Raw genomic sequence first — 15,931 nt, forward strand, 5'->3', positions numbered from 1 at the left:
TGTGTGTGTAAGATGTCCACCGGTGAGTGTACATGACTTATCCCCATTGGTACTGGTGTAGAAGGTCGGTATTATGTTGCGCCGTCTCCAGGCAGCGCAAGGGGCCCCGAAACCCCCCGAACTCCACAGCCCCGCGGACAACCCCCGGCTGCAGGAGTACCCCGCCCTGCGGCCACGGAAGACCCCCGGGCCCCCAAAGAAGCCGGAGGGCTGTGGAGTAACTCCCGCGCCCAGCCCAAGGAGCATGACCAAGTCCCAGGGAGCACGAGGAGGCCCTGCACCCCAGGGGCGCACACATACAACCAATCCCCGGGTGCCGGCACAAGACACAGTCGCCGGCACAGAACCCAGGCCACTGGCGCAAGGCGCGGACCGCGGGCCGGGATCACGGCCCCACGGTGACAGACCGACACCCTGCCCGAGCCGCATGGGCGGGCCAGCAAGAACCCCGCACCCACCCACGCACCGCACAAGGGGGGGTCGATGCCCACGGCCATATGCACCAAACTCTGATTGATGTCTCTCACACAGCAAACCCAAAGCAAGACGACATGATGAGCGACGTTATGTGCACAATTAGAACGGATAGCGCTCATAAGAAGACCACGGTTGTAATTCTATCTGCCCGTGGCCCCCACAGAAACATCCCTCAGTGCTCTGAAGCAGTCTTATCATATGACCCCCCGCCCCACAAGGCAACATCTCTAGGAAGCTTGTGGCTGCGGTTCCTTGTCCTTCAGGCTATTTTTCTGTTAATCTTATGCTTATCGCTCAGGTTACTAGTACGATGGTAACTGCCTCTGCTTGCGCTTCGGAAGTGACTAAAATAGTATCGAGTGCAATTTCCCACTGGTGTGATTTGAGCCTTGAGTCGTGTTTCCCTCCATTTACCATTGTTATTGTTTTACCTGCATACCGTGAGAGTAATTGTTTTGGTTGCACATAGAGCTTTCAAGAGACAGAGCAGAGAGCGCTCGACAAATGAACTCGACAAGTCCTATTTACAGAACACGGACAGAGTGGTAATGGGGTCGTTGAGAAATCAAAAATCTCAGATAGAACATGGTGCTTGCTCTAATCAACTGTTTAGGCTCATCACTTTTACATTTGTGGACCAATTAGAGGAGCTTTTCTTTTTGGTTTGACATTGCATCCAGCTCAGTTCGTCCAATCATGAAGATGTGAAGTTGCAGCGATCACATCCTTTATGTGTCATTCCACATCACACATTGGCCAAAGAGCTGAGTGTAGCCATGCGTTTTAACGTCCTACTTAACGTCTTACTTGTGCACACAGGCATGTACATAACTGTATGCATCAGCACACGTTGAAGTGCTTTCTGTACAAAGAGACAACTTCCCTGGGACCTTTTTGTATGTAATGTCCGGCCCACTTTTGTGCAATGCGATCTCTCTGGGTGAATCCAGGTGGCGTGGACTCAGCCAGGGTGAAAACAAATATTTGTCCGCAGTCCATTTTGTCCATGCCCTGTTTAAATGTTTTTTCCCCAAGTCAGGAACCAGAAATAAGGGCAAGTAGTGGTGATGGGTTGCTGCTCGGGCAATAATCTGGCTATTGGTCTCCAAGTTGTGAGACTCCACGCAAGAATCCTTCCCACCGAGGGACAGAGGTGCAGGGAATGAAATTGAATCAAGCGCTCTGGGTTTCCTATTGTCAAAGAGGCACTTAGGCTTAATAAGCCTACACACACACACTTACATCACACCTTGTTTGAGTGTGAGCACAGTTGTGTTATTGAAGTTGAAGTTTGCCAGTAAACAATAACCATGAAATCAAATTATTTAATTTACAACAGTACGCTTTTAATGATGTGGATTTATTTTTGGCAGCCCTGGGCCAGAGGTCTTTCAAGTCCGATCATATGACCCTGGTGCTTTTTTCGCCTTCTCACTCTAACCCGCTCTCACCTCTCACATCACCCCCTTCCAAGCCTCCTCTAATTGGATTCCTCCTTTATCTTGGAGCAAAATCTGGCGTGCAATGCCTGCTGGGTAGCTGTTTGCTTGCTTTGCTCTGCAGAGTTCCCGTATCCTCCTCCTCCTCCCTCCCCCTGTGCGCCGAGCCGTGGTGCCACTCAGAACAGATCTGGGCCAGAGACGGTCAGATGCAACGCTCTCCTCTGGTCTGTGTGGTAACATAAGTTATTGCCATCTAAAACCTGGAACGGATGCTCCTACGAGTCGAGTGGCTGGCTGTGGGAGGTAAAATAATGCTCCTCATGATAGGATGAAGAGTACCCTGGGTCCATACCAACCATATGAACCATGGTCTGACAGCGATCAGTACGACATTTTCCTGTGTTGTTTCTACTGGGTTTCCCATGACCCATGCAACTTTATATTCTCCAGTAGGTGGTTAAAAGTATAGTGGGCCTATATGGCATGCTTACTTACAGTATAGTCACATCACATGAAATCAACAAAAAAGTGCATCCATGCATGACAACAACTATACAATATAAACCAGCATATGTTCATTCATAACAGGTGTATGTTATCTGTTCTCAACTGAGCATTCCCTGTGTGTGGGTTCATCCGTGGGTCCCAGAGCAAATAGAACACTACATGTTTCGAGAACTGGTCACATTTGGACCCTTACCTTCACCGCCAAAATCCTCAATAACCTTTTATTCATGCTCATGTTACAACATGAAGGAAAGGTGATGAGATTTAATGGATGTTTCTGGTATCGGATAATGGCCTCACTTCCATCGAAAACAAAAATAACTCAAATTCATAAATGCATCCTTTCAAACACACACACACACACACACACACACACACACACACACACACACACACACACACACACACACACTCACACAAACACACACACACACACACAGGACATGGACCGTGTTCTTTGTTAACGTGAAAGATTGTGGCGTAATTGAAAAGTAGAAACTTAATTGTGTTTTAATTTATAGCAAGATAAGCATACTAGATTGCATGGTAATATGAGTCGCATTGTGGTTCCTCTCCCTGGGGCAGCCTGTGACCGTGGAAATGTCTAGTGCTCAAGTCATGCATCCTAGATAAAACCCAGACTAACTCAAGCCTAACACCATCAGACTCCCCGAAGGGTTTCATCCCAAAACCAGTATGCGATGATCACTTCACCTAAAAATGGTGATGCACAAACTTGTCATCAAAAAGTTGCAGTCACTCAATTGTGAAGAGGTCAAACAAGTGTGGAGAAATGTTTGGTTTTATTTCATGGTTAGTATACCAGCCTAGATTATTGTACGTCAAGAGCTTGAAATTGTGTTTCTTCTTAACTTTTGGTTTATCTAAAACTCGATTATTTTTCAGAAATGTACGTCGGTTAACTGTGGAATTGATGTTTTGCAGCAGGGGGTGACTTAATCTGCGTTTCCACTGCACAAACTTTCCCCAGGAACTAGAAACATTTCGAGGAACTCAGTGCTTTTCCACCGCATGGCCCAGGGTCTTAATGAGGTTCTGGGGACAAAGTCCCCGAAACCAAAAAGTCCCTGCTCTGGTGGGGTAGTACTTTTTGAAGGTTTCCTGGACTCTGGTGGTGGGGCTTGCAGTGCTGAACATTTCTGATTAATCGCAGCATTTTATTTAAGACGCAATTTTTTTTAAGTTTGTAGCTGCAAATCGACTTTTTGTTTTTTGTTCTAAAAATGTTCAATTTGTACAAAAAAAACCCAGAAAAAAATATTATTTGGATAATAAAAAACAGAAAAAGAAAAGGCAACCCTGTACAGTATATATACTGTATGTATGAGCACTCTAACTGGTGTGTATAGTGCAGTGAGTAAGTTCTTGCCCTCCTACACAGTAGAGCCAGGTTTGATTCCCTGAGTGTCAACTCATGTTTCAACTTGATAATAAGCTTATGAGAGTGAATATTTTATTTGATAGTAAATACAAGGACAGAAGAATAAAATGGATAAAGAACGACAACTAAGGTGATATTCCACAATCACTTCGGTTGTCTTTCTTTTATCCATCTAATTCTTCGTGTTGGTGTATCATCTTCTGCATTACTGCCGCCTACTGGACTGGACTGGAGCAGTTTGTTGTTTAACTCGCTCGCCCTAACCCTCGCAAAAATGACATGATAAAACAGCCGCAGTCGCTTTTTCATACATCAACAGACTAACTTGCATCATCTTCACAGGTCAAAGGACAACGGGCTGAAGGAACCTTTTCGTTTCTGGAAAAAAGTTCCTGGGACAAAAAGTTCAGCGTACTTTGGGTGAAAACACGGCTATAAAAAAACATGAAATAACTGAATAACTGAATAAAATGAATTTTTAAAAAAAATTAAAAAACGACCACGCGATGAAGCATTTAAATGTCATGACTATGTGAGAGGGAATCTAAGAGAGCTCCGTTTTAAAGATTTGTATGATACTAGATATTAGATAGTGAGATAGTGCCAGGAACATACACAGGCCTTTCTGCTGGTTTTAGACTATGACCACTGAACAAACAACATTGCGCATACTCAGCCGTCCAGGAGATAAGACAGGCTGTTTTTACTGGAGGAATGGGAAATAAGGGCTCTGGGTGTGGATGGGGTGGGGGGTGTAGCATGGGTATATGTGAATACCTATGTGTGTTTGCGTGTGTGTGTGTGTGTGTGTGTGTGTGTGTGTGTGTGTGTGTGTGTTTGGGGAAAATGTGAACTTAGAAAGCTCTGACCTTTGTTATGCCAGCACGATTAATCACACACAGCCACCCAAAGCTGTGTAAAAGCAGTTTGTGGGAACTCAGACGAATGGCTGCCGAGCAGTGTCCTTCAAAGGCCCGGTCCCTTGAGAGACACAAGGTATATTTTCTAAATAGGAAAATAAGAGATCCCTGCTTAAACATAAATATTTATTTATAACGGCTCTGTGGTTTTTTTTTGTGGCCCAGCTGTGCCGTTGTGCAGTGGCTTGTTCTCAGGCCCCGAAACTGGGCCTCGCATGACCGTCCCTCGGGTGGTGGTTCTGCTGCTCAATTGGCCTTGACGGTTCTCACAAATGCAGAGATGTATCTAGATGGGCCATTTCTCTGCATGATGTAACAGGGATATAATTTTACCAGATAACACTGATCAGGTACGTGGGTATGGATCACTGGATTGGAGTCCTTGAATCACCTTCAAAAATGTTAATTTCTCAATTTAAAATATATATATATTTATAAGTATCAACTACTTGAGTAATTGCACTGTCAGGGAGTTCATTTGTTTACTCCAATACATTTAAAAGCAAATATCTTAATTTTTATCAACTACGCCTGCAAGTACTATGTGTTTTAACTCAAGTACTTTAAATAGAGTGGAATGTTGAAGAGAGGTTTTCTTTTACTTTTGTACAATAGAAGTTTGTATATATCATTCTATTAAAGTATCTGATATGAGTACTTTTGCCACAGCCGTTCACATTTTTTTTTAAATAAAGTGTTAAACTAATAATTTCATAATGATCAATGCTCTTGGAATAATTAAATTTATTACAAGACTGTAACTGTTAGAGTGAGTTCATGGTCGTAGAAAATGATTTCTCCATATGTAAAATATCAGACATCGTTTAACCACAGCAGCCAAAGCGTTCTGGCCCTCAGCTCTCTGACAGATCACTGACTACTGCCATTAATTTCTCTCTTCTTCCCTCCTCCTCCTCTTTTTTAGTACGTTCACTGGACTCTCTCTCTCTCTCCCTCTCTCTCTCTCCCTCTCTCTCTCTCTCTCTCTCTCAACCTCAACAAACCCTGAATCAGATGGAAACGTGCAACGATTATTTTGTTTGCTCTTAAGCCACAGATGTGAAAATAGGAATTCCGAAAGCCAGAAAAGCTCTTTGTGCCGTGCGGATGTCATAAAATCTTGGGAATCCAGGAACTCCTCACAGTTGCATCACACCCACGGTGAGAGTGAGTTCAGCTCGGTATCAGCCAGGGCAAATTGGTGCACGGCCACTGTGCTCAGACCCAGCGCCCATCACTGTACTCATGTTAATTGGCTTGATTATGAAACCTTTAAACATTCCTGCTGAGGTCGGGGTAGTGTAATCAAAACTATTTCAAAGTATTTCAGAGCGGGTTAGTGATAACCCGCATTGAGGCTGTTGGCACTAAATTGCACTCTCTAGGTGCCACTATCAATGTACAACAGCTTGGAAACTATAATTCTCTCCATGTGCCTCGAGGATCATCCTGTTTCATGATGACTGTTCGCTGATCATCCAGCTCATAGAGTCCATACAAAGTGTTGAACGTGTAAAGATGTATTTTTGTTGGTTTAGTGAAATTCTTTTAGGACATTATAGACTATTTCAAGGGTCTTTGAGCATGCCAGCTCAGACATTAGGGCACATCCCGTTCATCCTTTCTCAGGCGGACTACTGCTAGACCCGGTAATGCATAGGAAGTGGGCTAATTTCAAATTGTCACCACTTCACCCACCCATCTGGAACTGTGATTTACTCCGTACTTAAAAAAATTGGGGAAATTGCTTCCATCTGGTGTAATTTGTACATCTCCGTACGCTTAGGATGAAAACAAATGCGCCCCTTCCATCACATACAAATGAATAGCAACTGTCAATGATTGGACGGTCAGAGATGAAACAAAATCTTGCTCTGTCCCTTGCCACCTCTTATTTTCGGCCAATGCACGTTTTTTCCAATATTTTACTCACACGGAGATCAACATAATTTTATAAGAATCACAGCAAGGGCCAAAGGTTGAGATAATAGACTTTCCATTACTATCTACAAAAACACATGTTACCGCCAGTTGGACACAGTAGTCCTTTCTATCTGGAAAACAATTAATCAGTGGCTCTACAAATGTGCAGACAGACCACCAGCTCTCCTGTGTCAAGTCTAAGAAAAGTATCATTTTAAAAAACGGGGTGGATAAACATAATTATTTTTTAATTACACTGTAAATAGGTCAGTCATATGCGGAGCTAAGTTTTTTGTAGGGTCAATAGTTCGCCGAGGGATCACTCTGATATTTGGTCAAATACATATATTGAATATTGAAAAACAGTCGTCGAGGAAAGTGTTCCTCTAGAGCAGTCCTACTGTGCAGTTTGTTCTTTTGACCCCGGTGTGCTTTTCACTGGCCCGGCTGCTGTGCGCTGGGTGTTTTGGAGCCTTTGTTTGAGATGCTCGGATTGCAGTGAGTACATCGCTGATGTGTATGACAACCCTCTTAATGGCTGGCTGAAATCACGACACCCGCCTGCTTTTTCCGTGACTGGTCACTTGCCTCATTCTTGTCAACATGTCCCACTCAGCGGAGCGTACATGCAGGCGGCGGCAGATCCTACGCACCTTTGGGGTGCTCCATTCTGCACGTACGCACTTCAATAGTTCATACTCCAGATGGGTCACTTTCCCCGAGTTAAAAAAAACTTTTATATGCTCTAAATGATGATTTTCTCAAAGGTAAAAAAAAAGCATGTAGGCTTTATAATTTTTTATTTTTATTTATATGCTTTTATTCTTCTTTGCTTTTATGTGATGTATTTTATGCCTTATGTAAAGTAGCTTTTAATTGCCCTTGTGAATGAAATGTGCTGTACAAATAAACCTGCCTTGCCGCGCCATTGTATAAGAGTTAACGTTCATGAAGTACCGTACTTCAATTCATTTGTATTTGCACTTTAGCTGATAACTTTGCACTTGCTGCGGCTACTATACTGAAAAAATGTATTCCAGTAGGAACTGAACCTGTTTGGAATGTAAGAATCCATTGCGCAGTTGATAATCTGCAAAAAAATAAATGTAAATCCCCAATCAGACGGGTTGCATATGGAAGAAATGAAGCCGTCCATCTGGTGTGGTGGCGTGGGGCCAGTGTGACCAGCTTACTGGAGTGGCTGTTGCTGCCCAGTACCCCACAGGGAGCATCAGGTTAGGTCCAAGGTCTCAACTGCCGAGTCATTACCGTGGCATTACGCGCCACTGAGGTCGGAATATATTTGATGAATGCAGTGTGTTCTGCCAAGCGAGCGAATAAATGTAGTCGAGATATCTGTCGCATAGGTCGCACTTGAAAACAGCTGCTTTCCTGTGGCCTTCTCCTCAAGAGGACTTACCATCTTGGTGTGAAGCTACCAAGGGCACCTTACAGAGTTTTGCTACTGAACAGACTGTAAAAAAATTAATAAATTGGCATTATCTCTGTGAAATTCAGAGAACTGTTGATCTGACTCAAACAAAATATCTTTTTAAACGGAAGCGGGGCAAAAGCAAGGAAATTAAACGGGAAAAATTAAACCAAAGATAATTAAGTCGGCAGTCATGCCTTATGACAACATTTGGCAACAAAGATGTGAAAGAAGTTCACAATTTCCCTCCGACACACACACACACACACACACACACACACACACACACACACACACACACACACACACACACACACACACACACACACACACACACACACACACACACACACACACACACACACACACACACACTGCAATATTATTTAAATGAATCTACTCTCAACCATATTACATGGATTAATTGTAGAAAATTCCTCCTCAAAAGCAGAGATTGAAAAGGTTTTTTGTTATTATTTGAGAATGTGGCTTTCAGTGGACATTAATAAAGGCTTTTCTTTGACCAAGAGCCCAGAGCGATGGTGATCTCGGGGTCATGTTGTACAACTTTGAGGGAATTTATTATCCCTGAGATAATCAGCAACTACTCAAAATGTTTTTGGTCCAACATCAAACAAAGCCAACTATGTGAGAAAATAGATTTTTCTGACATGCAAATTATAACCATTGATCAAATAATAACTCAAACAAAAGCTGAATCACCTACAAAAAAAAATCTGAAATGCATGCACCTCAAAAGAAAAAGAAGATTTGTGTTGTTTATTAACTTATTATATTAAATTCCCAAATAGATTACAAAGCGATATTGCTCTATATTTCTATAGCAGTTTTCCGCTGTACTGTGTAGGATTGTAGATTATATTTAATTGTAATGAAAATGCCTGTACAACTAATTTATCCCATAGTGTATAAAGTATGCCGAACAAAAATAAAAATTTCAGCCGATTATTCGGCAGACTTAATCAAAGAATCTCACACTCAGGTATGTGCACTCTGCGACTTTCTTTAACTGAGATGCGTCCGACCCACATGGTTAGATTTCAAGGTGAAAATAATTCTCATGTGTATTCGTTTTTAAAAGTGAGACTAAAAATGTCACTATTTGAGTAAGGGTTGATAGAGATCTAAAGTTCCAGCTGCGGTGATTGTTCTGCAGTTACATAATCAAAAGTCGCAACTTGTTTTTGCCTGTCTTTATTTTTCGCAAATGTAGTATCCTGTTTTTGTGACTGCTACCACTCGGAACAATAATGTTAGTTTGTATAATTGATTATGTGCAAATAGAAGAGACGGGGGCAAAGCCGAACCCGCCGTTTACAAGAGGAAAGAGGCCCATTCCACAGGAAGTTTATACTCTTCTCCTCTTCCCTACTTCCCTTTGTCTTCCTGCTTCATACTGATTATGGGTGACTGCATGGGCTGATAAGAGATGCTACCGAGGAGAGGAGACCTTCGCACATTTAGCGGGAACACTTCACAGAGCCACAGGATCTGATTTAGGGGGAGAACAGCCAGGGTCCTGAGACGGAGGCCTGTGGGACGCCAGCGCTTAATGTGCATGGTCTGGACAGAGTTCCAATTAGCCTGTCTGTCTACCACGAGAGTGCAGATCCTGATATACCAAGCTCAGAGAGGGTGGAGGGGTGGATTTGGTGGTTAGCAGTGTCAAATGCAACAGACAAGTCAAGGAGAATATGGACATGGGGATGAAATTGCAGGAATTACATTATTGAGGTCCAGTGAATACATGACCATTGATTTAATGTTAACCCTAGCGATGCGTCATTGTTGATTTGTTAAATTGACTTGTTGGAGGTTGAGACAATGTTTAAAGATGATTTTAAAAAATTTTTTTTTTAGCCTGGACAGAGTATTAGTAAATCACACTCAATAATGAGTAGGATAAATGAGTTTTTAAATCAGACCATATCAGTCATCTTTGAAATGTTAACACAATGCTGTGTGGGGTTTATCAATGCTATAATCCCTGTGAAAAGTCCAATTGAAATATTTCTTCCCCGTAAATGTACCTGTTATTCAATGAAATAAGTAACCTGGTTTCTATATGCAATATCTTTACATGTTACACGATATTCTTAGAACTGAGAACATGAGAACATGTGAGGTATTTCTTATTGCAAAATATCTTTGCATCAGGGCCAGATAAAAATGACATATACAAATAACATATACTTAAATAGAAATTCAAAGTAACCTAGCATGCCAAACTGTCATTTCTCTTGCATTACCACCTGAATTTCTGGGGGAAATAAGAAGATGATGGCGTTGTATTGTCTTGCTATGTTTAGTGATGACGCAGAACGGGGAGCTTAGGAAATGAGTTCAAATGCTAGAATGCAAACACAAAACTGGCACTTGATTTTCACTTACTGTATTTCTTTTCCATCTATAGAAGGTGTTCACAGTGTAGAAATAAGGACGGGTCGAAGCCTAGCAAAAATGGCAACATGGCTCCAAGAGTCCAAAGTGTTTACATATACAGGTAGGGGCACCTGCATGGAGGGCTGTGATCCATGAGAGGCAGTGTCCCTCCTCCCCTTCATGAATGTGTTGTTTTGGTGGAGGTTGACGGGTAAAGGGATGAGGTTGGACATGTGAAACACTGTATAAAAGACATGTTCTGCAAAATGAGCAATGTCACACAACCGGTGACATTGTTTGTTCTCATCACTATTAAAAACCCTCTGAAATGTTTTAATTGATACTCCAGTACCTCACTGAAACAGTGTCTGTGTCTTTCAAGTAGCCACATTTCTATCAAATGTGCCTGGTTCTTTTCCATAGAATTGTCCTGGTAGCCTGTGGAAATCATCAGCCCCCTCGATAAATGACTGTGGCCATTAGGGCTGGAACTTCTGGACCTTGCACCAAGAAAGTCAAGATTGTTTGCTCAAGTATGTGCAGATTGTCTTTGCTTAGGTGGGGATGAGATCCAGATGTGCTAGTGCATTCGCTCTCCGTGAGAGAGTGAGAGTCAGAGAGGGTGTGTGAGGGAGGGCAAGAGAGAGACTAGCTCCAACCATTTAATAATCATTTGCTCTGAAATATTAGTGAGAACCAAAATAAACCACAATATAGAAAGGAATCTGACAGCGCAGGTCTTATAACGATGATGAGATTTGCCCTCTTGAAAATAAATGACTGTCTATTGGGAGTGGGTCCAGGTGGGGTAAAACACCATCATTCCAATTCGACTGTTTGACTGTGTGTGTGTTTGTTTCACTCGATGGAATATCCAAATTAAATTGATTTAGTGTGCATTGATAAAAAATATGGCTGATAAATGTGTTCATTCATTCCTTCAAATAATGGAATTCTGAGAAAATCTGTTTTTACTGGAGCATTTCTCAGCATTAAAATGTTTATCTATTTCCTACCCAATAAACATGTGTACTTCAATCAAGCCTTGACTCTAACAAAATAAAGAATATCAGTGTTATTCTTAAATAAATCCCTGCACACATTATAGTACAGTGGTACCTCGACTTACGACTGCATCTACTTACGACTAATCCAAGATACGAGTAGCGATAGTCGCGAAAATTTGTATCGACTGCTCCAAGATACGAGCGTGGAAATTTGCAGTTGGCGCGTCGGCGGCCAGTCAGCAGTCAGTCAGCGGGCGACCTACATCGTGTGCGCACGTAGTTTGTGGCTTATCCATATTTTTTTCATATTTACTGTGTTTGTGTTGTGTATATTGTTTGTTTTCACCCTTCATGATGAGTCCTAAGAAGTAGGATGATGGGAAAAAGAAAAAGGCACTTATTCCCATTGAAACTAAGAAGGAAATCATAGAAAAATATGAGCGTGGTGTATACGGGAAAAATTGCTTCGAGAACAGCAAATTCAACTATTTAATTTTCTAATTGTATTCTTTACCGGGTAAATTCTTCATCTGATTTTATGACATTTACCTTGCCAAAGGACACACTGTGGACAATTGTATCTGGAAATTTTTTAAGTTAATGGTGTGTTTTTGGACTTTGGAAAATGGCAAAAAGTGAAAAGAAAAAAAAAAGTATCTATTGCATAGCTTTCTTTTTTTGGTTGTACACACATACACACACGTACAGATTATGAGGGCAGATACGCACACACACACACACACACACACACACACACACACACACACACACACACACACACACACATACAGTACACACACACACACACACACACACACACACACACACACACATACAGTACACACACACACACAAATCCAACAGAGGGAGGTAAAGAGGTTTTTAACCTTGAGCAGGGTCAGATCGATGGAAAAACAGGAACGAGACAGAATTGAGCAGAGTCCTTCTAAAGATGCAGGGGAGAACATGATACCCCTCAAATTAGAGGTATTTAGCACAACCTGAATAGAAAAACAACAATACGCTGGCAACATTTGTGGATATTAGGAGGGTCAGTGAATTTAGGGTACATTTTGGAGATATATACTGTATGTATACATGCACTACACCACTCCAATCCTAACAACGTCAATACAGTTTTCCTTTTGGGAATTCTGTATGGATTGGGGAGTTTTTATTTTCCATTTTACAATGCATGTTCCTCTGCATGAAAAAGAACTTGCAACGGAATGTTGGCCAGTTGTACGGAAACTTGGCAGAACCGTCGACACTCGGATGACCCAGAGGAAAGCTGGCCACCAGCAGCCCTGTCCTCCAAAATCTGTGAAGCCTGTGCCACCCGAGTCTGCCCAGTGCCCCTTCTGAAAAGATATTTGAGGATGCAACCACAGAAAGCACTTCTGTCCAATCGCACCTGCATGAATCTGGGTCGGGTAAAAAAATAAAAAGCTATGTTTCTGGAAAAAGAACAACCCGGTATCACGTGTTTACATGCTAATAGTCACCTAAATGTATCTATTGAATCTTGTCCCGGAGCACGGTCCAACTTTTGTCGTGTTACACAAAACCAAATTGAAACCAAGGCATCCTCTAGTAGTTATTTAGACGTCAAAACAACATACAACAAAGGGTAAATGCAGTGTATTATGGAAACTTTATGATACCTTATGATGGAAGCACACCACCACGACCACAGGGAGGTGAGGAGGGTCATGTGAATTTCGTTCATAGATACAATTTAATTGTCTATAAATGTCAGTGTTTATTGATGATATGCTGTATGTATAGCCTTGTTTTTGTATTATAAATATGACATTGTCTGGTTATAGAGCTCAACAGTGACCGTCCACTTTTTGAACGGCTCTGTTTCAGGAGGTGAATTTCCCATTCATTCACACGTTTCAAAAAATCCTTATATAAAGAGTTTTATGCCTGGAACCGAGCCGACCAATTACGAATTGAATCATGACCATAAAACATTTGATTTGTATGTAATAATATAATATATATAATAATATAATATATATAAATAATATATTATTTATATATATATATATATATACATATATAATCAGGAGATAGTTAATAGATCCTTCTTATTGTAAAAAAGGTTAAAAAAGGCATTTTAAATAAATAATAATAATAAAACAGCTTAATAATAACATTATTAAACTGATTCCAACGCTGCCGTGCACGTTCCTCTCCGACAAAGGGGCAGGCTTAAATAAGTCCCGACGGCTTTTTAACCTTTGACCTTTGCAGGCCTTCGCGGGAGTTAGGTGACAAACAACGGCTCAAATGATATGATCTCACCAAGAGGAATCAAACAAGCTATAGCTCAAGCACCACCAACTATCGGTTCAAGGTAGAGGCACCTAAACGTGACCTTATCGAGGCACTGAGGCCTTGAGGCTGTGCGGCCCATGTGGGTGGGGGTAGGAGGCGAGGCAGATATGAAATTACATCTACTCGTTGAGACAAAACCAACTGTGCCAGGCACACCCCTCTACGACAAAGGGGCGGGGCTTAATTTTGAATTAACCCTTACCCTAAACCTAACCCTAACCCACACCTCTCCACCCTTGGAGTAGTAACTCCTCCAGTAACTCCTCAACTCAACGTGACCTGAGTTCAATATCCTTGCTGTTCCATTATGCGGCAAAAAATGTATGATGTACAAGATTATAAATGAAGTGCTTAAAATCCAACTATCGACTGTAATAAAAAGCCAAAGCAATTCAATTCTGCACACCCATCGGGATTTGACATCTTTAAATTTAGACTTATGATCTATGATCTAGAGGCTATAAAAAATTGTTTGGAGACTCAAAGAACAAGGTCTGTTTAGGGCTGGCAGAGATTTAGTGAACAGCACACGGACATTAAGGGGAACACGATTAAAACAACCTTCTCATGTCCCTTTTGAACACTAACAACCTCATAACTCATTGGCTTGAGTGGCTCAATTATTTTAACTTCACAACATGCACACGTCTAGACATTGGTTGTAGCATAAACAAATATATGCGCCCCATAAATAACAGTCGTTTTTATATACAGTACATTAATGATGGAATGAAGACTTTAATATTTGCCCAGAACTGCCATTTTCCGGACAACTTAGTCAACTTTTATTTTCTTTCCATCAGTTAGATCATGAGCTGAACTGGCCATCAGGACTTAGGAATCAATTAGAAGAGCAGTTAGAGTGGAATGTGGCATGTCTGCCAACTTGGACAAATAATTTATGAGATTAGAGTTTGCGGCAGATCAGTGTTGCCAGGTCCACTGTTTTACTGCGGAATTGGGCTATTTTCGAATGTTGCCGTGGGTTGAATTTGTTGTCTGCTGGTTGGGAAGACAGACTTTGCATGATAATTACATGAATAATATGTATAAATAAGGATACATTATTTTTATAAAAATGGGTCCCCCCCAACGGCCGGATAGGGCTGGTTTTGATTGGCCTTTACGCTGGTTTTGACACACAGACCTGGCAATCCATGGGGAGTAGTGTGATCTTGTGACAATAATTACTTGATTCAAACTCACAGGACTCCGTGGAGATATGTCTCTATGATCCAAGCAGGTATTCAATGGTTGCACCATTATCTAAAAAAAAAAAAAAAAGGGGGGGGGGGGCGCTGACACCGTGAAGAGATAAGAAGCGTTGAGACAAGTGATGAAATACTGACCCCAAGAGGAGGAAGTCACACCGGTACAACGTCATTGAAATGGTCATGAACTGCTCACCGCGCGTGTTTCTAGTTTAGAGATTCATGTAGAGAATCATGAATAATAATAATAATAATAATAATAATAATAATAATAATAATAATAATAATAATAAATGAATAAACCAAGTATAATAATAATAATAATAATAATAATAATTATTATTATTATTATTATTATTATTATTATAAATAAATAAACAAATAACCTAACAAACAAACAAAACAAAAAATAAATACTAATAATGAGGAGAGGAAGAAGAAGAACAACAGTGACTCACCCTGTGTTATATATGTAATCTACAACTGTTGTGAGATATATAACCTACTCTGAAGGCCAAACACATTGCTGCTTGGGTCCAATAGAATTGTAATTTATTTATAATAAAAGTTATTATTATTATTGTTATTATTATTATTATTAATAATAATAATAATAATAATAATAATAATAATAATAATAATAATGATAATAATAATAACTATTATTATTTTTATAATAATAATAATAATAATAATGGTGTTGTAACAGGTGTTGTTTTATCAATATAAGTGGTTGTTTATTATAATTATAATAATACTAATAATAATAATAATAATAATTATTATTATTATTATTATTGTTGTTGTTGTTGATGTTGCTGATGGTGACGCTTCTTTCGTTTTATTCGGTCTCTCTATTGA

Source organism: Zeus faber, assembly GCF_960531495.2.
Source record: "Zeus faber genome assembly, chromosome: 7".
Classification (NCBI taxonomy): domain Eukaryota; kingdom Metazoa; phylum Chordata; class Actinopteri; order Zeiformes; family Zeidae; genus Zeus; species Zeus faber.